Genomic DNA, 26,011 nt, shown 5'->3' with positions numbered 1-26,011 from the left:
TGCACTCCCCGCACACACTGCACTCCCCACACACACACTGCACTCCCCACACACACTGCACTCCCCCCCGCACACACTGCACTCCCCGCACACACTGCCCTCCCCCCACACACACACTGCACTCCCCCCACACACTGCACCCCCCACACACACTGCACTCCCCCACACACACTGCACTCCCCACGCACACTGCACTCCCCACACACACACTGCACTCCCCCCACACACACTGCACTCCCCACACACACTGCACTCCCCACACACACTGCACTCCCCACACACACACTGCACTCCCCACACACACACTGCACTCCCCACACACACTGCACTCCCCACACACTGCACTCCCCACACACACTGCACTCCCCCCCGCACACACTGCACTCCCCGCACACACTGCACTCCCCACGCACACTGCACTCCCCACACACACACTGCACTCCCCACACACACTGCACTCCCCCCACACACACACTGCACTCCCCCCACACACACTGCACTCCCCCCACACACTGCACTCCCCACACACACTGCACTCCCCACACACACTGCACTCCCCCCCACACACTGCACTCCCCCCCACACACTGCACTCCCCACACACACTGCACTCCCCCCCACACACACTGCACTCCCCACACACACTGCACTCCCCCCCGCACACACTGCACTCCCCACACACACTGCACTCCCCCCACACACTGCACTCCCCCCCCACACACTGCACTCCCCACACACACTGCACTCCCCCCCACACACACTGCACTCCCCACACACACTGCACTCCCCACACACACTGCACTCCCCCCCGCACACACTGCACTCCCCGCACACACTGCCCTCCCCCCCACACACACACTGCACTCCCCCCACACACTGCACCCCCCACACACACTGCACTCCCCACACACACTGCACTCCCCACGCACACTGCACTCCCCCCCACACACACTGCACTCCCCCCACACACTGCACTCCCCACACACACTGCACTCCCCACGCACACTGCACTCCCCCCACACACTGCACTCCCCCCACACACTGCACTCCCCCCACACACTGCACCCCCCACACACACTGCACTCCCCACACACACTGCACTCCCCACGCACACTGCACTCCCCCCACACACACTGCACTCCCCCCACACACACTGCACTCCCCCCACACACACTGCACTCCCCCCACACACTGCACTCCCCACACACACTGCCCTCTCCCCACACACACTGCACTCCCCCCACACACACTGCCCTCCCCCCGCACACACTGCCCTCTCCCCGCACACAGGAGCTGTGACAAACAGTCATCGGACTCGAACCGTTAGCTTGTTTCTCTCCCTACAGATGCTGCCAGACCTGCTGAGATTTTCCAGCATTTTCCCTTTGGTTTCAGATTCCAGCATCCGCAGTAATTTGCTTTTATGAAATATTTTACAAGTACATTAAGGGTAAAAAGATAACTCAGGAAAGAGTCGGGTCTATTACGGACCACAGGGTAATTTGTGTGTGGAGCCGGAGGATGTAGGTCAGGTTCTAAATGAATACTTTGTGTCGGTGTTCACTCGTGAGAGGGACGGTGTGGGTAGAGAAATCAGGGAGAGGGACTGTTATAAAATTAAAGAGATTAACAGACAGAGAGGAGGTTCTGAGTGGTCTGGCAGGGTTAAAGGTAGACAAATCTCCAGGCCCAGATGAAATATATCCCAGGCTGCTGAGTGAGGGAAGTGAGGAAATAGCAGGGCCGCTGGCAATAATTTCCAATCCCTCTCTGGCCACAGGAGAGGTGCCGGAGGACTGGAGGATAGTCAATGTGGTTCCGCTTTCAAGAAGGGAGGAAGGGATTGTAGCCATGCTGGCCACGCAAAATGGACACTGAGCCAAAGTAAAATGGAAGACAGAAGGAAAAGCCTGTTTAGTGAGAGCAGACAGTCTGCTCTCAACTAATTAGCATTTTGCAAGCAGCAAACCAGTTTCTGGCCAGGTGCAAGATCTCCAAGCCAAAGGTGTTAATGGCAAAGCGCTTAGCATCCTGATGAGGCAGCCCAGATCCAGGCACGAACAATGGCAACATTTCCATCTCAATGTAACACTTAATTGGTTGCGCAGACAGGATGGCACCAGAGTAACGAATATCGAAACCACCCCCCAACACCGAGGAAGGCCCTCGCATTGGAGGATTTCGAAGGTAACCGTTTGGAAACGCTCCAATCGGTACCGAAAGGTAGAGCCCGCCCAGAAGGGGGCTAGGACATTAGAGAGGGGTATAAAGGCAAATTCCCCACATAGCCCGGTCTGTTAAACCCGTGCTCCGGCCCTGATAGACATCTTGCATCCTGACTCCAGCCGTTGAGCACCAGCCGCCGAAACCGTAAGTTCAACGCTCGCTACGCGATCCAAGCCCACTAGACCCCCAGTACCAGAACGCTTGCTGAAGGCTGCAGTACAAGACCAGGACGAAGGCCTCGTTCTCTGACCTTGCCTGTTCCTGTTAGATAAGTATTCTGATCACTTAAGTTTAGTTATAGCTTAGTCTCTTAGTGTGTGCATGAGTATTTATTATAACTGTATAATAAATATTGATCGTTTGAACCTTACTAATCGGTGTATCGTCTTTATTACTTTGAACTTGACCTTGGAATACTTGTGACGGTGTCTATACGGCACCTGGCGACTCCAGAGCTGAATAAATACATAGAACAGAGCCTAGTTGTGTTAAGCACACGTCAAATACGGAGGCTTGTTAATACACTCCAATAAACGCGTTTTACGCCCATAGTAAAACGTGCAACATTTAGTGGACCCCCGCAGTAGCCCCAACGGTAGCTACTAGTCCCGAGACCATGCTCAAGCAGGGTCTCAACGCCAAGTACTTCACGGTATTGGATATCAGTAACGGATTCTGGTCCATACCATTGGCAAAAGCGTGCCAATACAAATTTGCATTCACTTTTAAAACTCAGCAGTATACGTGGACATGCCTCCCACAGGGATTCCACAATTCCCCCTCCATTTTCCACCGACAGCTGGCAAGTGGATTAGAAAAATTTTCCCGACCCGAATGTCTGGTACAGTATGTAGACGACCTACTACTGCAGACAGACACAAAGGCAGAGCATATTTCGCTTCTGGCCGAACTCCTGGAATTGTTGACTTCAATTGGATGTAAAGTTAACCCCAGAAAGGCCCAGATATTGGAAAGTAAAGTGATGTATTTGGGAACAGTCATCACGCACGGCAAACGCGAGATCGAATTCAAAAGAATTGATTCGATTGTCAAATTGCCCCTTCCCCAGAATGTTTCAGCCCTCCGGTCGTTTTTAGGACTGGTTGGTTATTGTCGGAACCACATAGACGGATTCGCGACAAAAGCCGCCCCACTTTCAGACCTCCTTAAGAAAGGAGCCCCCTGGGAATGGCTTCCGCAGCATACAGAGGCTGTGGAAGAGTTAAAACGAGCCCTTAGTGCAGCACCCGCGCTGCTAGTCCCAGACCAACTTTCCCCGTACGCAATCGAGGTAGCGAGCACAGATCTGACCCTCTCGGCCGTGTTGCTTCAGGAACGGCACGAGCAGCTAAGACCAGTGGCTTATGCCTCCCGACTGTTAGACCCGGTTGAACAAGGATTTTCAGCCTGTGAGAGGCACCTCCTTGCTGTCTTCTGGGCAGTACAGTACTTTTCATACATAACCGGACTAAACACCATCACCATTCTAACCGAACACACACCCACACAGCTACTACTAGACGGTCGACTGAAGGACGGTTCAGTTAGCCAGATTAGGGCAGCTAGGTGGACCCTACTTTTACAAGGACGGGACATTACTGTAAAACGGACACGCACACACACATATTTAGCAGACAACCTCCAATACCCCGGACAGCCCCATGACTGTGAAATTGTAGCTCCCCTGCATAACACAGGCCCCTTCATAGCAAAAACACCCCCCAGGAAGCTAGGAAACCCAGCACAAGGCACCCCACACACAGACACGTGTGGACCCCTCAAGATATACGTGGACGGTTCATCCACAGTTTTAAATGGTGAGCGTATCACAGGATGCGGCATCTACGTCGAGGACGCGCAGGGGCGCGCTCTCGAGGAAATAGCACTGAAGTTACCTGGTCACTTAGGCGCGCAGGCAGCAGAGCTAGCAGCCATAGCATATATAGTGGACCACCCCGATTCTTTCCCCAGCCCAGCAGACATATATTCGGACAGTTTATATGTCTGCAACAGTTTGACAGATTTTCTGCCCCTGTGGAGGACACGAGGTTTTGTCTCCGCAGACGGGAAACCCCTTCCATCAGCCCCTCTACTCCAGCATATTCTAGACAAAGCGAAGGACAGGACCTTCGGAATAATAAAAGTTCGCAGCCACCTTAGGTCATCACCCCCTGGGAATGTAAAAGCCGACGCATTGGCTAAGGCAGGTTCCAGGAGAGGACACTTATGGACCCCCCCAGCTAGCGCACCAGCTAGCGCCCCTGTGAGCGCAGTACAAGTCTCACAAACAGAGGTTAAAGATCTCGTAGCAGCTCAGAAACAGGATGGAGACCTCAGGGAGGTTTTCAAGGGAAACTTTGTGCCTGCGTACGAGCACTTTAAACACGCACTGACCACACATGAGGGTGTGATCATTAAGGATCAACTTTATGTGGTCCCACAGCAGGATAGAAATGCAATGATTGCTTTATTTCACGATAACCACGGACACCAAGGAATTGATTCAACAACGAGGCACCTCAGGCAACTCTGTTGGTGGCCTAATCTCAGGACTGATGTAACGCATTACATTGAGAATTGCCTTATTTGTGCTCAGAATAACCCGGAGAGGTATTCTAAGAAAGCACAACTTCGGCATACTCGCCCAGTTAACGGCCCTTGGACAAACCTCCAGATCGATTTTATAGGTCCATTGCCCCCTTGTCGGAATGGCTATAAGTATGTTCTGGTGGTGATAGATACCTTTACAAAATGGGTAGAGGCATTTCCATCACGTACAAACACAGCTAAGACAGCTGCAAAGATCCTGACCCACCACATCTTCACGAGATGGGGTTTACCCCGAAGTATCGATTCGGACCAGGGATCTCACTTTACAGGACGGGTCATGAGGAACGTCCTGACAATATTCGGTATAAAACAAAACTTCCATATTGCGTATCATCCACAGTCCAGCGGGATTGTGGAGCGCATGAATCGGACCCTAAAAACGACCCTCAGGAAAATGGTTCAAGAGAATAACTCAACATGGGATTCAGTGCTCCCATTTGCACTTATGTTCATAAGGAACACTGTCTCCACATCTACAGGATACACACCACATACACTCATGACCGGACGCCCTATGAAAGGTACAGAATTCCTTTTAGGACTGGACATGACAAGCCCCGAAGTGACGGCCCTCACACATGAAAAGGCAGTTAAAGATCTAGTTGAGACTGTGAGGTCTGCACAGATCGCAGCCGCAGTCCAGCTAGGAAACGCCGACAGCAACGCACTGCCTGTTTCAATAAGACCGTACACACCACAGAATTCCAGGTTGGGCAACAGGTAATGTTATCTGTTTACAACCCCAGCAGTTTTTTGGCTCCAAAATATTCTGGCCCATACTCAATTTCGGACAAAATTAGCCCCTCCGTTTACAGGATAAAGTATCCTAATGGGAAGACCGCGTGGTTTCATATTAACCAGCTTAAGGCGTATGGAACACAGTCTAACCATGCTCATCATGTACTGCTGGATGCAGCAGAACACTTCACCCCGCCCACCAGAGACACTTTTCCACCATTCCCCTCACAGACCAGTTCATCAACGGACTCACACACGACTCCGCCCACAGACCACTACAGACCACGCCCCGACACGCCCACAAGCTGCCACAGCAGAGACAGTAGGACAGACACTGACTCTGAAGACAGCGACAGCACACAGCCATACAGCCCACACTGCACCAACTACGACCCCGACTCCAGTGACCCCATGGAAGTCACCTACCTCAAATATCCAGAACCACCACCCGACCCCGACTACCCCGACAACACACTCGACACTACATTATGGCACAGGGACAATTCGTACAGACTTGTCCGTAACGATGAGAGTGACCCCCGGTCACACAATTCCAAAGTTTCATGCCTGATCCACACAAGGGTGTGGGATCCGGGAGAGCAGGACGACGCAATGTCTGAATCCCGACACGGCAACCCCTTTGTGACCCTGTTCACAGAGGCAGAATCAAAGTGAGGTGTCCAGATGATGTAAAATAGGAATCGTTTGAGGGAAACGATGTCCTTTCTGATGGAACCTGCACGTATGTTTGTCTTCGTTTTATGTTTGTTTGTTTTCAGGATTGTACATTGTTCAGCTGGAGGATGGACATCTTCTTTTCAGCTGAAAAGATTGTGACCACCTCACATACACAATAAGTTTCTCTGCCGAAACCTTTGAGAACTTTGGTTCCAAAAACCCAGTTTGATTGGAGATCTTTTCCAAAGTTGTAAGGCCACACGCCAAATAGTTTGTCCGCAGATATCTCTGAGAACTTCAGTGATGTCCTCAGTTGGAGCATCTTGGCTCCCTTGGTTTTTTTAGGTGCCCCTCTATTCGGCGAAATAGAGGCTGCAAGTCATGGTAAATACATTCATACCCGTTTTTCTTTCCAGGTTACTCAGGCAGTGGACAAACGGCACTGAGGACCCGCCCTGTCTGAGAACCAACCCTTGGTCAGCCAAGCTCGGGTATGGCACAGCACGCCCTACCCGGGGATTCCATCCAACTCGTACCCGTCGCGGCCCATACGCAACTCATTCGGAAGTTTGTTTCAAAGTTTGTTTTCATTTTAAGTTAGGTAGCCCTTCGGCCGCCATCCCACATGCTATTTACATCCGGGAACATTCGGATGGTAAATCAGCAAAGCCTGCGAGACGGCTCGCAGAGGGAAGGATTGTTAGGTGTATGCTGGTCTTTAAATTCGCTTTTTGAAAAAAAAAATGAGGGGAGTCACAGGGTGTGACTTAGCCAGTCATTTTAAAGGGTCAATTAGGTTTTGAAAGACAGATGCACTAACAAGTAAAGGTCTTAAACTGTGTATTGACAGATACTGTGCTTGATCTCATAGTTTTCGAAGGACGAGACAGGGATCGAAGCCAGGATTGTCCATACAGGAGGAAGAAGGAAGAGAAAGAAGAAGAACAGCAAAATGACGGAAGCCCACCTATTGTTTCTAAATGTCATATGTATATGTGTGGAAACAAGACACGTTTCCCCCACAACCCCCACCGTAAATGTTTCAATTACAGCAAACCCCCAGTGCTCAGCCCTGATCAGCGAGGTTCAGACCTGGTGCACTAAATTCATGACGTGGTACTCCATGTCCTATATAATCGAATCACTGTTGGTGATCGCGATCCTCATCATACTAGTACAGACCCTCAGGTTGAGGAAATGGAAGAGGAGAGCCTCTCGTTCCAGCACCTCACCCATCTATAGAGTTCAATCCCCCATCTTCGGATTCCACCAAACCCCTCAACCCCTCACTGATTACAACACTCTGTAAATAAAAAGTTCAGCCATGTATTATATTGTTCCATACTCGACTGCCGAGTTGGGAAGTGTGATGTTGTGGTGTAAATGGTTAAGGTTTTAGAGTGATGAAATGTTAAGTTAAGGTTAAGGTTAATAGTGATAGGTAGAGGTTCCCAGTTGTAGTAATGCATGTCCCTTTGACATAGGGCCAAGTAGAAATGTTAGTTAAAAATTTTTTCTCTTCTTCCCATAGTTTAAGATAGAGTAGAACAGGAACTGGCAAGAGGTCAGAACACAAGGAGGCAACGTACATAGGTGATCCTTCACAATATTATGATTGTGAGGATCACAAGGAGGGAATGTAGCCATGCTGGCCACGCAAAATGGACACTGAGCCAAAGTAAAATGGAAGACAGAAGGAAAAGCCTGTTTAGTGAGAGCAGACAGTCTGCTCTCAACTAACTAGCATTTTGCAAGCAGCAAACCAGTTTCTGGCCAGGTGCAAGATCTCCAAGCCAAAGGTGTTAATGGCAAAGCGCTTAGCATTCTGATGAGGCAGCCCAGATCCAGGCACGAACAATGGCAACATTTCCATCTCAATGTAACACTTAATTGGTTGCGCAGACAGGATGGCACCAGAGTAACGAATATCGAAACCAACCCCCAACACCGAGGAAGGCCCTCGCATTGGAGGATTTCGAAGGTAACCGTTTGGAAACGCTCCAATCGGTACCGAAAGGTAGAGCCCGCCCAGAAGGGGGCTAGGACATTAGAGAGGGGTATAAAGGCAAATTCCCCACATAGCCCGGTCTGTTAAACTCGTGCTCCGGCCCTGATAGACATCTTGCATCCTGACTCCAGCCGTTGAGCACCAGCCGCCGAAACCGTAAGTTCAACGCTCGCTACGCGATCCAAGCCCACTAGACCCCCAGTACCAGAACGCTTGCTGAAGGCTGCAGTACAAGACCAGGACGAAGGCCTCGTTCTCTGACCTTGCCTGTTCCTGTTAGATAAGTATTCTGATCACTTAAGTTTAGTTATAGCTTAGTCTCTTAGTGTGTGCATGAGTATTTATTATAACTGTATAATAAATATTGATCGTTTGAACCTTACTAATCGGCGTATCGTCTTTATTACTTTGAACTTGACCTTGGAATACTTGTGACGGTGTCTATACGGCACCTGGCGACTCCAGAGCTGAATAAATACATAGAACAGAGCCTAGTAGTGTTAAGCACACGTCGAATACGGAGGCGTGTTAATACACTCCAATAAACGCGTTTTACGCCCATAGTAAAACGTGCAACAGGATAAACCAGGAAACTACAGGCCAGTCAGTCTAACCTCAGTGGTGGGGAAACTATTGGAAGCAATTCTGAGAGACAGAATCAATCTGCATTTGGAGAGGCCGGGATTAATCAGGAACAATCAGCATGGTTTGGTTAAGGGGAGGTCATGTCTGACCAACTTGATTGAGTTTCTCAAAGAGGTGACCAGGTGTGTAGATGAGGGAAATGTATTTGACGTGGTGACTTGGACTTCAGAAAGGCTTTTGATAAGGTGCCACATGGGAGACTGACAGCGAAGGTCAGAGCCCACGGGATCCCAGGAAATTTGGCAAATTGGATCCAGGATTGGCTGAGTGGCAGGAAGCAGAGGGTGATGATTGAGGGGTGTTGTTTCTGACTGTGTCCAGTGGGGTCCCACAGGGATCAGTGTCGGGGCCATTGCTGTTTGTGGTTTATATAAATGATTTAGATATTAATATCGGAGGGCTGATCAGTAGGTTTGCGGATGATATGAAAATTGGTGGGGTTGTAAATAGTGAGGAGGGTAGCCTTTGATTTCAGGTGGATGTAGACGGGCTGGTCAGATGGGCTGATCAGTGGCAAATGGAATTCAATCTGGATAAGTGTGAGGTGATGCAGTTGGGCAGGACAAACAAGGCAAAGGGAATACAGGATAAACGGCAGCACCCTGGGAAGCACCGAGGATCAGAGGGACCCTGGTGTACATGTACACCCGGCCCTTAAGGTAGCAGAGCAGGCGGATATAGTGGTTAAGAAGGCAAATGGTAAACTTGCCTTAATTAGCCGAGGCATAGAGTTTCAGAGCAGGGAGGTTATGCTGGAACTGTATAAAACGTTAGTTCTGCCACAGCTAGAGTATTGTGTGCAGTTCTGGAATCCACATTATAGGAGGGATGTGATAGCCACTGGAAAGGGTGCAGAGGAGATTTACCAGGATGTTGCCTGGGCTGGAGAGTGTTAGTTATGAAGAGAGATTGGATAGACTGGGGTTGTTTTCCTTGGAGCAGAGGAGACTGAGGGGGGGACAGGATTGAGATGTATAAAATTATGAGGGGCAGAGATAGAGTCGACAGGAAGAAACTTTTCCCCTTTGTGGAGGGGTCAATGACCAAGGAACATAGAACATAGAACAGTACAGCACAGAACAGGCCCATCGGCCCTCGATGTTGTGTCGAGCATTGTCCGAAACCAAGATCAAGCTATCCCACTCCCTGTCATTCTGGTCTGCTCCATGTGCCTATCCAATAACCGCTTGAAAGTTCCTAAAGTGCCCGACTCCACTATCACAGCAGGCAGTCCATTCCACACCCTAACCACTCTCTGAGTAAAGAACCTACCTCGGATATCCCTCCTATATCTCCCACCCTGAATCTTATAGTTATGCCCCCTTGTAACAGCTACATCCACCCGAGGAAATAGTCTCTGAACGTCCACTCTCTCTATCCCCCTCATCATCTTATAAACCTCTATTACGTTGCCTCTCATCCTCCTCCGCTCCAAAGAGAAAAGCCCTAGCTCCCTCAACCTTTCCTCATAAGACCTATCCTGCAAACCAGGCAGCATCCCTTTCCAATGCTTCCACATCCTTCCTATAGTGAGGTGACCAGGGGGCAGAGATTTAAGGTGAGGGGTGGGAGGTTTAGAGGGGATGTGAGGAAAAACCTTTTCACCCAGAGGGAGGTGGGAGTCTGGAACTCGCTGCCTGAAAGGGGGGTGGAGGCCGAGACCCTCAGAACATTTAAACAGTATTTAGCTGTTCACTTGTGATCCCAGGGCAGACAAGGCCATGGGCCAAGTGTGGGGAAATGGGATTAGAATAGTTAGGTGGTTGTTTTTGACCGGTGCAGACCCGTTGTGTGGAGCTTTCCTGTTCTGTATGTCTCAATGACTCTATAAAAGGCAACTCTAAAAGGAGCTCAAAGAAGAGGCAACACCAGACTGCGAGTGAAATACTCTCCAGAGGGAGGGCACTGATTGGCCCCAAATGACAAAATGAAGGGCTGAAAACAAGCAGAACTCGGTTGTGTCCCATCCTTATCTATAGTCATGAGAGGTTCCTTGAGGGTTTGAGCAATAAATTACAAGCAAAGAATAAAACTGCGATTAGTCAGAAAATATGACAAGCCACAGCAGAAGGAGAGGGCAGAGGAAGAAAAAAAATAAACTTCAGCAAGAAATACACCAAATAGAAAATGAGGTAGAGGAAAGAAACAAGCACAATGGGGAAGGTGGGAGTAACAAAGAACTCTACTCGGGACAGGAAGAAACATTACTGATGAACCATCAATCGAACGCGAGACGAGTTGCTGTACAAAAGTTAGGCTTTAATAAGCCTAAATGGACGACCGCCGGGCGTTCTGGGTATTTATACCTCATTCTGGAGGCGGGGTTAACTCAGCCTCTCGCCCAATCGGAGAGCCATCACATGACTGGTCTCAACCAATCGGTCGAGAGGCACATGACCGACCAGGGCCAATGGAAAGCCAGTGTTCTGCACCAATGGCAGGCAGCTATGCAAATCATACCACCACAATTACAACATTCACCAGCGAGCACTGAAGGGACTGGAGTGAAGATGTAAATAAAAGGTAAAAAGATTTGAGGGGAAAAGCATTGGCGGAATTCAGCAACAGAAGTCAAAGCCAGGAACTCGAAGAGCCAAGGAAACCTCCTATAATGGATGCTTTCAGTTTAGTGATGGGTGTGAGGAGCATTAGTCTCAGAGTGAAACCCATGACACTCAGGCAGGACATTCTGGATCATCTACGACAGGAGTCACCGTGCTGTTGAAGCAGAAATCAGAGCAGAGCTATAATTTACAAAGCCATTATTGAGAATTCTCTAGAGATCTAATTGAATGATCAAACTACCAGTCATGTGGAAAACGCAAATGAGACGGAGAAATTGGCATTGTGCAGAGAGGCAACCCGGTGTTGAGCTGCTGAGGACTACTGAGGACAACTGAGCCATGGACAAACCTAAAGAGACACAACTGCTGGAACAAATTAGCAACCCAGGAGAAATGTCCAATAAGAAGAAGAAGGAAGAAATGTTGAATGTAGAAATTGAATTTGTTGCAACTACAGGAAAAGGAACAACGTCAGTTATCTGAAAACATACACAGCACGAGAAGTGAATTGTTTACTGAGTCTTTATCAAATGTTGTTTGAAGGGAATAATGGATTCACCTTCGAAGAAACTGAGAAACAGAGAAACTGAATGGATTGCAAAAGCAGAGCGATGGAGTAAAGAATGATAACCCTAACCCTAATGTGATTCCTGTCGACAAGAGGAAGTTACCCTGAGAGAGAAACACTGCCGTGGTTTGAGGAAGAACTTTGTATTCAGGAGCAGAAAGTTAAACTAGCGAAAATGTTAGTCGACTGGAAATCGAGGTTGTAACGCTGACGGAGCAACGTTTACACGAGGCAAATGGACTAAGAGTAAAACCTGCACATTCTGAAAATGAGAATCAGAAACCAAAAAGAACAAAGTTTCATCGTCGCAAAAAAACAAATCAGCTCTCAACGGAGAGAGAGATCGGGAAGGCAACAGCTGGGAAATTAAACTGAGTTGGAACAAATTTGGAAATAGGTTGAAGACGCTGATTGCTGCAGAGAACTCTTAACAAAGATGGGCCATTTAAAACTGTCAGTTCATCGAAGGGAATTTCAGGTGAATATCAACATAAAGGAGATGGAGCTGGAACTGGTTAGATCAAACTGCCAATGGGTGAGGCTGAGTGTAAAATACAGGCAGAGGGGAAAGTGAATACATTAAATAAAGAACTGCTCAGATCCAAGCAGGAGATTGGTTGATGCAGGAGATGGGAGGAAGAGTTTGGAGAAGAAGCGGCTCAGGTGAAGGAAGTTGTGTCGGACAGAACCAGACAAAGCAGCAAACAGACAGAGAAGGAAGCTGAGATGAGACGGCAGAACAGAGCCGCTGAAATGGTCACACTAATAGAAATGGTAGAAAATGGCACAAGAACAAATCTAACACATTCGATGGAAAAGATGCTGAATAGAAATGGTAGAAAGAGAAGGAAATCGATCATATGAGCTAAGTATCAGAGAGAAAGAGCGGCATAGTCATTCCTCCAGATGTGACAGACCCAGTTGTGAATGAGCTGTCAAAATATAAGACTGTGTTGTGTTTGTGGTAGTCACCACTAAGTAGTATTACATGTATTACGGTAAGGCCCGTATAGTAGAGGTACATGGGTAAATCTCTGCCCGCTGGCTCCGCCCAGTAGGCGGTGTATAAATGTGTGTGCTCGCCGGTGCTGCAGCCATTCTGGTTCCAGCTACAGGAGGCACAACATCTTTGCTCAATAAAGCCTTGATTATTTGGCTACTCTCGTCTTTGTGGTAATTGATAGTGCATCAATTTATTGAGCAAAGATTTTTTTTAAACGCTGGATCTCCGCATCAAGCCTGATCGCCTGCAGCTGAGCCCTCAAGCAGCCAATGCTCCGTCTGCCTTTGAGCACTGGCTAGCCTGCTTCAAAAGCTACCTCCGAACATCCGCTGAGGAACCCTCGGACACGCAGAAGCTCCAAGTCCTTTATTCATGGGTGAGCCCTGACATTTTGCCTCTCATCTGGGATGGGCCCACTTACTCCGAAGCGATGGAGTTCCTGAAGGAATATTACATTCGACCAGTCAATCAACTATACGCCAGGCACCTCCTGGCCACAAGACAGCAACTCCCCGGGGAGTCTCTGGATGATTTCTTGCGTGCCATGCACATCCTAGGTAGGAACTGTGACTGCAGGTAATTTTGGCTGTCCAGCACACAGAACTTTTAGTTCGAGACGCTTACGTTACGGGCATGAGGTCTGCGTATGTCCGCCAGCGGCTACTGGAAGGGGGAACGCTTGATCTTGGGGGAACTAGGCAGCTCGCTAACTCATTAGAAGTGGCCTCCCGTAATGTCCAGTCATACGTCCCCGACCGCGCAGCACCCTCGTGGGCATCGTGCGCCCCACCAGCTCACCGCAAGCCTGTGCTGCGTGGAAGCCAGCCAACCCTGGGGGGGCCCGATTGCTATTTTTGCGGGCAGAATAAACACCCCAAGCAGCGCTGCCCGGCGCGGAGCGCGACCTGTGACGGATGTGGGAAGAAGGGACACTTTGTTTCTGTTTTCCAGGCCCAGTCGGTCGCCGCTGTTTCCAGGCCTGGCGTTCCTGCACCCTCCACGTGCGACCCAGGGGCGCCGCCATCTTTCTAATTGCCAGCCACATACGGCACGTGGGTGCCACCATCTTCTTCACCGCAAGCCATGTGCGCCCGTGGGCGCCGCCATCTTCGGCGCCATTTTGGACGGCGTCTCAGGATCCCTGCTCGTCTGGCCGTTCATCACTTGCCGCTACCTCCACCACCGCTGACCAGCCCGTGGCCTCCCAGCATCTGCCGCAGCTCACCTCGACCACCCTGGACCAGTCCCGGCCCCGCAACCTCGGGACCGCAACAACGATGGTGAAGATCGATGGGCACGAGACGACCTGCCTTTTTGACTCCGGGAGCACGGAGCGCTTCATCCACCCCACTACAGAAATCCACCTACGGAGTCTTGTTCCCAACATGGCTGACAGTTCCTGGACCCATCCTCCTTCGCAAGCATGTGCGGACCTATAAGTTGGACCCCTTGGTTGAAAGAGTCCACCTCCTACATGTGAACCCGCAGTACGCCTACGTGGCACACTCCGACGGGCGCCAGGAACAGTCTCCCTCCGGGACCTGGCACCCTCTGGATCCCTACCATGGCCTCTGACCTGACACCACCCCCCCCCCCCCCCCCCCGGCTGCCTCATCCATCCCTGCGCCACTCCCCCTCCCCCCAGCGAACCTCACCGCAGCCCCCGCCGCAGTAGGATCCGTCCTCCCATTGGTTCCACTCAGGGGTGACGAAGACGAGGACAGCACGCTCCCCGAGTCACAGGTGACCAAGTCGGCACCCTGATCACCACGAGGACTGAGGCGATCGCAGAGGAGAGTCAAGGCCCCCGACAGACTGAACCTGTAATGTTTTCCACCACCCCCGCCGGACTCTTTTTTAACAGGGGGTGAATGTGGTAGTCACCATTAGTGGTATTACATGTCTTACGGTAAGGCCTGTATATTAGAGGTACAAGGGTAAATCCCTGCCTGCTGGCTCCGCCCAGTAGGCGGAGTATAAATGTGTGTGCTCGCCGGTGCTGCAGCCATTCTGGTTCCAGCTACAGGAGGCACAACATCTTTGCTCAATAAAGCCTCGTTTATTCCACTACTCTCGTCTTTGTGGTAATTGATAGTGCATCAGTGTTGTGATGATGTTACCTGCATGCATTGTAGAGTAAGGTGTGTAACAGAGAAAAAGATCAACAAATGACTGGAGAGTGACACCGTTCGCAGAGTAAAGTACGTAGTCCATGGTTAGCACTGAGTCTGGATCAGAACTCGGAAAGCAGCAAGCCTGCATGGAAGAGTTTCAAAGACTATGGGCTGGATTGACCGTTTTTGCAGCTAAGTGCTGATGCCAGCATGGGAACTGTGCCGTTTTACGATGCCAAAATTGACACCGAGCCCTCACCGATCCTGCAACATGTGGGGGCTGGCAGTCGCACCAGGTAAAACTCCCGACTCCCATGATATAAATGGCTGGAGAATGGCCGGGTCCATGGCCGCTCATGCTCATAGCGATAACCTGCAGAAGTTGCGCGTAAAACATGGCACCGGCTGTGGGCGGACCCGACCTGCCAAATAGTGCTCTGCTGGCCACCCCCCCACCAGCGCCCCGGTCCTCACCGACGTCCCCCAGGCAAACAGCACAGCTCCTGGCCGACTGTGGGCGGCTGGACACAGTCTGCAGCCGCCAGGCTGGGTTCCTGGCCACTCAGATCACACGTCAACCGTGGGGTCGGGAACTCAGTCCATTGGGGACCGAGCATTCCAATGGTGTATACCGTGCGACGCAATGACACCATTTCCGGTGGGGGCGGGGGGCGGGGGGAGGGGGGGGGGGGGGGGGGAAGGAAATCCGGTGTGAAACTGTTGCCGCCCCTGATTTGGGGCGTGGGAAGGATTCTCTGCCGGATCGGTGATTACGATATCGACGTCGGGCATCGGAGAATCCTGGCCTATATTTGGAACTGTGCATAGTTGAGGTCTGCTGGGAGAAGTGTTATGTGAGCCACAATATCGCACATTTGACAATCACTACTGTTGTGTTATGAAATTTGGAATAACACAAGCTGCCACTTGATGCAGTTTTGAGTAAAAGATGCTCCAGACTTTGAAGTGAGTTCAATGTATTTTATTGAACTATTAGCACAGTTCTCAATGAGTTCAACTCTCTGCTAATCTAAATGTAATGATGTGGAGATGCCGGCCTTGGACTGGGGTGAGCACAGTAAGAAATCTTACAACACCAGGTTAAAGTCCTTTCACCTGAGGAAGGAGCTGCGCTCCGAAAACTTGTAATTGAAACAAACCTGTTGGACTTGGTGTTGTCAGACTTCTTACTGTGCTCACCCCAGTCCAACGCCGGCATCTCCACATCAATCTAACTGTAGTAACTCAGTCTAACTGAACCAGCCTTGCTCTAAGCCATGTGCTGGGGTGTGATGCTGAGGATACACCCTGTCTCACTCTGTAGATGTTGGTCTATGGAAAGAGGTGGGGTGTGAGTACCTCATCCCTTTGATAGTGAGATAGCACCCCTGAGTGTCCTGACTGCTCATTGGTCGTGTCCTATTCTATGTGTTCATTAGTTGCATGTTTGCACATCATGACAACTACATCGATTTAAAAATGTCTAACTTGCGTGAAATGTTTATTTAGAATGTGGGTTTGAGTAAATCAATTTTGAAAATTATGTTGAAAAACGTTTAATGGAGGGATGTAATGTTTGTGATGTCTGTCTCTTTAAGACAGTGCAGTCAAACAGGGTCACCTGATGAGAGACCAATGAGAACCCCAGAGTGTGGAGTTCTCTCTTGGGAAGAATATATCTAGCAGCCATGGAGGATGTGGAGCTGTTCTCTACGGCAGCTTAGTTTGCAAAACCTCCTGTACCAAGTTAGTCTTCATTAATAAACACCTCCTTGTTGCTAATGAGGTCTGAAGTCTGCCAATGCCTGAAATGGTTACACGACATAACACCGAGTCACAGCTTCTGTCTGATTCTTGCTGTGGTCGGTCAGCTCTGATTCCGGCCTCTGCCCAGTCCCACAGTTCCCCAGGGCAGCTGATGGAAGGTTGCTAGGGTGGGTAACAAAGCAGAGATGTTAGCCCTTCAAGAAAAGGTAGAGCATAATTCCAGGTTTAACAGCTGCCTCCAGGAACAACTCCTAATCATGGATGGCATCTGTTTGTTTATTTCACTGCAGTGTAAAGTTACCAATCACATCTCTTTCAATGCTGATAATACAGATGCCTGTGGTCAGAAATAGATGATTGGTTTATTGGGAATACCCATGAACCTTTGATATAAAATTATAATTTATTTTTGCAGACAGCTGTAGCAAGGGGAAGCTCTCAATGTGACACCACTACCCAGGCACAGAGCACAGCCTCTGCAGGCAGGAGGGTCGTGTACATGTGAGGGTCGTGTACATGTGGGGCACGTGTATTCTTGAGAATCTATTGATTCTCACAATAAAATTTGCCCAGAGTTTCTCTTGGTGCAAATTCTGACACCGATTCCAATGACCTTGTCACAGCCTCCCTCACAAATACTTCATCCAGAAACACTGGTGGATTCACTAAACTGAAAAAATACAATTGTCGCACTCTAAACTCTTACTGACAATGAAATCCTTCCAATCTATGTGAAAACATTCTGTATTTTGGAGCGAATGGGGTTTTCCTTTATTGTCAATTGCAAATGTTGAAACCATCCACGAACATATGTTGGCTATTTAAAAATGCTGAATCTGCCCCTCTGTCAGCTTCATCACTCCTTTTCAACAACTAATGATTTTGACTTAATTTGTTTGTCCTGCTGGATTGTTGCACAGAATCTGTGATTTGTTCAGCAGCAAGAAATGTGGAGATATTTCACAAGTACACTTGTTAGAATATCCCAGTTTTATGAAAATCGCTTATTGTCACGAGTAAACTTCGTTTAGCGAGTTGGTCACACAGCAGGTGAAAGTTACTGAGGGAGATAGCAAATGGGTGACCAAAAGACAGAGCAATAGTAGGAAGGCAGTGCAGGTGTCCCCTGCGGTCATCTCCCTGCAAAACAGATATACCGCTTTGGATACTGTTGAGGGAGATGGCTCACCAGGGGAAGGCAGCAGCAGCCAGGTTCATGGCACCGTGGCTGGCTCTGCTGCACAGCAGGGCAGGAAGAAAAATGGCAGGGCTATAGTAATAGGGGACTCGATCGTAAGGGGAATAGACAGGCGGTTCTGTGGACGCAATCGAGACTCCAGGATGGTATGTTGCCTCCCTGGTGCAAGGGTCAAGGGTGTTTCAGAGCGGCTGCAGGACATTCTGGGGGGGGGGGGGGGAGGGTGAACAGCCAGCTGTCGTGGTGCACATAGGCACCAACGATATAGGTAAAAAATGGGATGAGGTCCTACAAGCGGAATTCAGGGAGTTAGGAGTTAAACTAAAAAGTAGGACCTCAAAGGTAGTAATCTCAGGATTGCTACCAGTGCCACGAGCTAGTCAGAGTAGGAATGTCAGGATAGATAGGATGAATGCATGGCTCGAGAGATGGTGCAAGAGGGAGGGATTCAAATTCCTGGGGCATTGGGACCGGTTCTGGGGGAGGTGGGACCAGTACAAACCGGACAGTCTGCACCTGGGCAGGACTGGAACTGATGTTTTCTAGAGCTGTTGGGGAGGGTTTATACTAATGTGGCAGGGGGATGGGAACCGATGCAGGAAGTTGGAAGGTAGTAAAACAGGGACAGAAGCAAAAGGAAGTAAGGGGAAAAGTGCAAGGCAGAGAAGACATAGTCAAAAATCAAAAGGGCGACAGTACAAGGTACAGTGACTGAGGGGAGCTCAGTGAATAGGCCCAGTAATACTAAAAGGAATAAAACTGGAGATGTTAAGATTCAAAACAGAGGTAAAAAAACCAACATAAGTGTACTTTACCTGAATGCTCGTAGTATTCGGAATAAAGTAAATGAGTTGATGGCACAAATCATCGTAAATGACTATGATTTAGTGGCCATTACTGAAACATGGTTAAAGGATGGTCACGACTGGGAGTTAAATATCCGAGGGTATCAAACTATTCGAAAGGATAGAGCGGATGGTAAGGGAGGTGGTGTTGCTCTGTTATTTAAGGATGACATCCGGGCAATAGTAAGGGATGACGTCGGTGCTATGGAGGATAAGGTTGAATCCATTTGGGTGGAAATCAGGAATAGTAAGGCGAAAAAGTCACTGATAGGAGTAGTCTATCGGCCACCAAATAGTAACGTTATGGTGGGGCAGGCAATAAACAAAGAAATAACGGATGTATGTAGAAATGGTACAGCAGTTATCATGGGGGATTTTAATCTACATGTCGATTGGTTTAACCAGGTCGGTCAAGGCAATCCTGAGGAGGAGTTTATAGAATGTATCGCGGTAGTTTCCTAGAACAGTATGTAATGGAACCTACGAGGGAACAAGGGGTCCTAGATCTTGTCCTGTGTAATGAGACAGGATTGATTAATGATCTCATAGTTAGGGATCCTCTCGGAAGGAGCGATCACAATATGGTGGAATTTAAAATACAGATGGAGGGTAAGAAAGTAAAATCAAATACTAGTGTTTTGTGTTTAAACAAAGGAGATTACAATGGGATGAGAGAAGAACTAGCTAAGGTAGACTGGGAGCAAAGGCTTTATGGTGGAACAGTTGAGGAATGGTGGAGAACCTTCCAAGCGATTTTTTACAGTGCTCAGCAAAGGTTTATACCAACAAAAAGGAAGGACGGTAGAAAGAGGGAAAATCGACCGTGGATATCTAAGGAAATAAGGGAGAGTATCAAATTGAAGGAAAAAGCATATAAAGTGGCAAAGATTGCTGGGAGACTAGAGGACTGGGAAATCTTTAGGGGGCAACAGAAAGCTACTAAAAAAGCTATAAAGAAGAGTAAGATAGAGTATGAGAGTAAACTTGCTCAGAATATAAAAACAGACAGTAAAAGTTTTTACAAATATATAAGACAAAAAAGAGTGGCTAAGGTAAATATTGGTCCTTTAGAGGATGAGAAGGGAGTTTTAATAATGGGAAATGAGGAAATGGCTGAGGAACTGAACAGGTTTTTTGGGTCGGTCTTCACAGTGGAAGACACAAATAACATGCCAGCGACTGATAGAAATGAGGCTATGACAGGTGAGGACCTTGAGAGGATTGTTATCACTAAGGAGGTAGTGATGGGCAAGCTAATGGGGCTAAAGGTAGACAAGTCTCCTGGCCCTGATGGAATGCATCCCAGAGTGCTAAAAGAGATGGCTAGGGAAATTGCAGATGCACTAGTGATAATTTACCAAAATTCACTAGACTCTGGGGTGGTCCCGGTGGATTGGAAATTAGCAAACGTGACACCACTGTTTAAAAAAGGAGGTAGGCAGAAAGCAGGAAATTATAGGCCAGTGAGCTTAACTTCGGTAATAGGGAAGATGCTGGAATCTATCATCAAGGAAGAAATAGCGAGGCATCTGGATAGAAATTGTCCCATTGGGCAGACGCAGCATGGGTTCATAAAGGGCAGGTCATGCCTAACTAATTTAGTGGAATTTTTTGAGGACATTACCAGTGCAGTAGATAACGGGGAGCCAATGGATGTGGTATATCTGGATTTCCAGAAAGCTTTTGACAAGGTGCCACACAAAAGGTTGCTGCATAAGATAAAGATGCATGGCATTAAGGGTAAAGCAGTAGCATGGATAGAGGATTGGTTAATTAATAGAAAGCAAAGAGTGGGGATTAATGGGTGTTTCTCTGGTTGTCAATCAGTAGCTAGTGGTGTCCCTCAGGGATCCGTGTTGGGCCCACAATTGTTCACAATTTACATAGATGATTTGGAGTTGGGAACCAAGGGCAATGTGTCCAAGTTTGCAGATGACACTAAGATGAGTGGTAAAGCGAAAAGTGCAGAGGATACTGGAAGTCTGCAGAGGGATTTGGATAGGTTAAGTGAATGGGCTAGGGTCTGGCAGATGGAATACAATGTTGACAAATGTGAGGTTATCCATTTTGGTAGGAATAACAGCAAACGGGATTATTATTTAAACGATAAAATATTAAAGCATGCCGCTGTGCAGAGAGACCTGGGTGTGCTAGTGCATGAGTCACAGAAAGCTGGTTTACAGGTGCAACAGGTGATTAAGAAGGCAAATGGAATGTTGTCCTTCATTGCTAGAGGGATGGAGTTTAAGACTAGTGAGGTTATGTTGCAATTGTATAAGGTGTTAGTGAGGCCACACCTGGAGTATTGTGTTCAGTTTTGGTCTCCTTACTTGAGAAAGGACATACTGGCACTGGAGGGTGTGCAGAGGAGATTCACTAGGTTAATCCCAGAGCTGAAGGGATTGGATTATGAGGAGAGGTTGAGTAGACTGGGACTGTACTCGTTGGAATTTAGAAGGATGAGGGGGAATCTTATAGAAACATTTAAAATTATGAAGGGAATAGATAGGATAGATGCGGGCAGGTTGTTTCCACTGGCGGGTGACAGCAGAACTAGGGGACATAGCCTCAAAATAAGGGGAAGTAGATTTAGGACTGAGTTTAGGAGGAATTTCTTCACCCAAAGGGTTGTGAATCTATGGAATTCCTTGCCCAGTGAAGCAGTTGAGGCTCCTTCATTAAATGTTTTTAAGGTGAAGATAGATAGTTTTTTGAAGAATAAAGGGATTAAGGGTTATGGTGTTCGGGCCGGAAAGTGGAGCTGAGTCCACAAAAGATCAGCCATGATCTAATTGAATGGCGGAGCAGGCTCGAGGGGCCAGATGGCCTACTCCTGCTCCTAGTTCTTATGTTCTAAATGAAGTTACTGTGAAAAGCTCCTAGTCACCACATTCTGGTGCCTATTCGGGGAGGCTGGTACGGGAATCGAACTTTGCTGCTGGTCTGCCTTGGTCTGCTTTAAAAGCCAGCGATTTAGCCCAGTGTGCCAAACCAGCCCCTCTTTATGAGGGGAAGGAGGTTCTTCTGATTGATGTTGCGTCTTCGATGAGGTTTTGTTCAGTACTGGTGTGAGTGGTATGTCAGTGTCCACATTAACATGTGCACACACTGTTCTCTCAGTTTATTAAATTGGAATTATCAGGGACAATCGTGTTACATGAAACTAAAAGTGTGAAATCTGCAGCTTGGATTATGTTGCTAAGGTTACACCAAACTCTGTTGGTTTAATATCAAAGAAAATTATTTTCAATTATCATGTTGCAGGTTTTAATTTTAAAGACCATTTCAAAATATCAAGTTATAGCACAAAGGAAGATTAAAGCTTACAAGAATGTTGAATACAGTAAGAACTATTTAGTTGGGAACAATAATTTAAGATGCAATAAGACAATATAACGGCACAGAAATTAACTGCTTTCAGATATGGTAAATGATTTCAAAAGATAATCACTTTTAGTGAGGACAATGGCCAAGCTGCTGTGAGCAATTATCACAGTCAATGCTGAGCACCTGAATGAATAAAACAACTGAATACTGACATTAAAACAAGGTTTGGCAGTAATTAGTGTTGTCACCTAGATATTCTTCACTCCTGGCTCTGTCTCCTTGTTACTGCTTCCTCGCATTATCTTGCACTACCTGTCTCGCACTGTCCCTCTGGCTCTGTCTCTGGCACTGTCTCTCTGGCACTGTCTCTCTGGCACTGTCTCTGGCACTGTCCCTCTGGCACAGTCCCTCGCACTGTCTCTTTGGTACTGTCTCCCTGGCACTGTCTCTTGACCTGTCCCTCTGGCACTGTCTCTCTGGCATTGTCTCTCTGGCACTGTCTCCGGCACTGTCTCTTGAACTGTCTCTGGCACTGTCTCACTGGCACTGTCTCTCCAGCACTCTCTCTCCAGCCCTCATTCTCTGGCACTGTCTCTCTGGCACTTTCTCTGGCACTGTCTCTCTGGCACTCTGGCACTGACTCTGGCACTGTCTGGCACTGTCTCTGGCACTGTCTCTCTGGTACTGTCTCTGGCACTGTCCCTGACACTGTCTCTGGCACTGTCTCTCTTGCACTGTCTCTGACACTGCCTCTGGCACTGTCTCTGACACTGTCTCTCTGGCACTTTCTATCTGGCACTGTCTCTCTGGCACTGTCTCTCTGGCACTGTCTCTGGCTCTGTCTCTGGCACTGTCTCTCTTGCACTGTCTCTGACACTGCCTCTGGCACTGTCTCTGACACTGTCTCTCTGGCACTTTCTATCTGGCACTGTCTCTCTGGCACTGTCTCTCTGGCACTGTCTCTCTGGCACTGTCTCTGGCACTGTCTCTGGCACTGTCTCCCTGGCACTGTCTCTGGCACTGTCCCTCTGATACAGTCCCTCGCACTGTCTCTTTGGTACTGTCTCCCTGGCATTGTCTCTCTGGCACTGTCTCCGGCACTGTCTCTTGCACTGTCTCTGGCACTGTCTCACTGGCACTGTTTCTCTAGCACTGTCTCTCCAGCACTCTCTCTCCAGCACTCATTCTCTGGCACTGTCTCTCTGGCACTTTCTCTGGCACTGTCTCTCTGGCACTCTGGCACTGTCTCTGGCACTGTCTCTCTGGTACTGTCTCTGGCACTGTCCCTGACACTGTCTCTGGCACTGCCTCTCTTGCACTGTCTCTGACACTGCCTCTGGCACTGTCTCTGACACTGCCTCTCTGGCACTTTCTATCTGGCACTGTCTCTCTGGCACTGTCTCTGGCACTGTCTCTGGCACTGTCTCTCTGGCACTGTATCTCTGGCACTGTCTCTCTGGCACTGTCTCTGGCACTGTCTCTCTGGCACTGTCTCTGGCACTGTCTCTCTGGCACTGTATCTCTGGCACTGTCTCTCTGGCACTGCCTCCCTGGCACTGTCTCTGGCACTGTCTCTGGCACTGTCTCTCTGGCACTGTCTCTGACACTGTCTCTCTCACACTGTTTCCCTGGCACTGTCTCTGGCACTGTCTCTGGCATTGTCCTTCTGGCACTGTCTCTCTCACACTGTTTCTCTGGCACTGTCTCTCCGGCACTGTCTCTTGCACTGTCTCTGGCACTGTCTCACTGGCACTGTTCCTCTAGCACTGTCTCCCCAGCACTCTCTCTCCAGCACTGTCTCTCTGGCACTTTCTCTGGCACTGTCCCTCTGGCACGGACTCTCTGGCACTGTCTCCCTCGCACTGTCTATCTGGCACTGGCCCTCTTGCACAGTCTCTGGCACTGTCGCTGCCACTGTCTCTCTGGCACTGTCTCTTTTGTACTGTCTCCGACACTGTCTCTGGCACTGTCTCTGACACTGTCTCTCTGGCATTTTCTATCTGGCACTGTCTCTCTGACACTGTTTCTCTGGCACTCTCTCTGGCACTGTCCCTCTAGCACTGTCTCTGGCACTGTCTCCCTGGCACTGTCTCCCTGGCACTGTCTCTGGCAATGTCTCTCTGGCAATGTCCCTCTGGCACTGTCCCTCTAGCACTGTCCGTCTGGCACTATCTCTGCCACTGTCTCTCTGGCACTGTCTCTTTTGTACTGTCTCCGACACTGTCTCTGGCACTGTCTCTGACACTGTCTCTCTGGCATTTTCTATCTGGCACTGTCTCTCTGACACTGTTTCTCTGGCACTCTCTCTGGCACTGTCCCTCTAGCACTGTCTCTCTGGCACTGTCTCTCTGGCACTGTCTCTGGCACTGTCTCTCTTGAATTGTCCCTCTAGCACTGTCTCCCTGGCACTGTCTCCCTGGCACTGTCTCTCTCGCATTGTTCCTCTAGCACTGTCTCTCTGGCACTGTCTCTCTGGCACTGTCTCTGGCATTGTCTCTTTCGCAAGTCCCCCCGGCTCTATCTCTCTGGTGCTGTCTCTCTGGCTCTGTCTCTCTGGTGCAATCTCCCTGGCACTGTTTCTCTGACACTGTATCTCTGGCACTCTATCTCTGGCACTGTCTCTGGCACTGTCTCTCTGGTACTGTCTCTCTGGCACTGTCTCCCTGGTACTGTATCCAGCACTGTCACTCTGGCACTGACTCTGGCACTGTCTGGCACTGTCTCTGCCACTGTCTCTCTGGTACTGTCTCTGGCACTGTCCCTGACACTGGCTCTGGCACTGTCTCTCTGGCACTGTCTCTCTGGTACTGTCTCTGAAAGTGGCTCTGGCACTGTCTCCAGCATTGCCTCCCTGTTGCTGTCTCCCTAGCACTGTCTTTCTGGCGCTGTCTCTTGCACTGTCTCTCTGGCACTGACTCTGGCACTGTTTCTCTGACACTGTCTCTCTGGCACAGCATCGCTGGCACTGTCTCTCTGGCACTGTCTCTGGCACTGTCACCGGCACTGTCTCTCTGGCAATGTCTCCCTGGCACTGTCTACCTGGCACTATCTCTCTTGCACTGTCTCTGGCGCTGTCTCTCTGGCACTGTCTCTCTGGCACTATCTCTCTTGCACTGTGTCTGGCGCTGTCTCACCGGCACTGTCTCTCTGGCAATGTCTCCCTGGCACTGTCTACCTGGCACTGTCTCTCTGGCACTGTCACCGGCACTGTCTCTCTGGCAATGTCTCCCTGGCACTGTCTACCTGGCACTATCTCTCTTGCACTGTCTCTGGTGCTGTCTCTCTGGCACTGTCTCTGACACTGTCTCTCCGGCACTGTCTCTCCGGCACTGTCTCTCCGGCACTGTCTCACTGGCACTGTCTCTCTAGTACTGCCTCTGGCACTCTCTCTGACACTGTCTCTGCAGCACTCTCTTTCCAGCAACCTCTCTCTGGCACTGTCTCTTCCACTTTCCCTCTGGCTCTGTCCCTCGCACTGTCTCTCTTGTACTATCTCCCTGGCTCTGTCTCTGGCACTATCCCTCTGGCATGGACTCTCTGGCACTGTCCCTCTCGCACTGTCTCTCTAGCACTGTCGCTGGCACTGTCTCTGGCACTGTCTCTCTGTCACTGTCTCTGACACTGTCTCTCTGGCAATGTCTCCCTGGCATTGTCTCTCTTGCACTCTCTCCGACAGTGTATCTGGCACTGTCCCCATGGCACTGTCTCTCACACTGTGTCT

This window comes from Scyliorhinus canicula, chromosome 15 (assembly GCF_902713615.1).
Source record: "Scyliorhinus canicula chromosome 15, sScyCan1.1, whole genome shotgun sequence".
Lineage (NCBI taxonomy): Eukaryota > Metazoa > Chordata > Chondrichthyes > Carcharhiniformes > Scyliorhinidae > Scyliorhinus > Scyliorhinus canicula.
Note: the sequence above shows the minus strand (reverse complement) of the source record.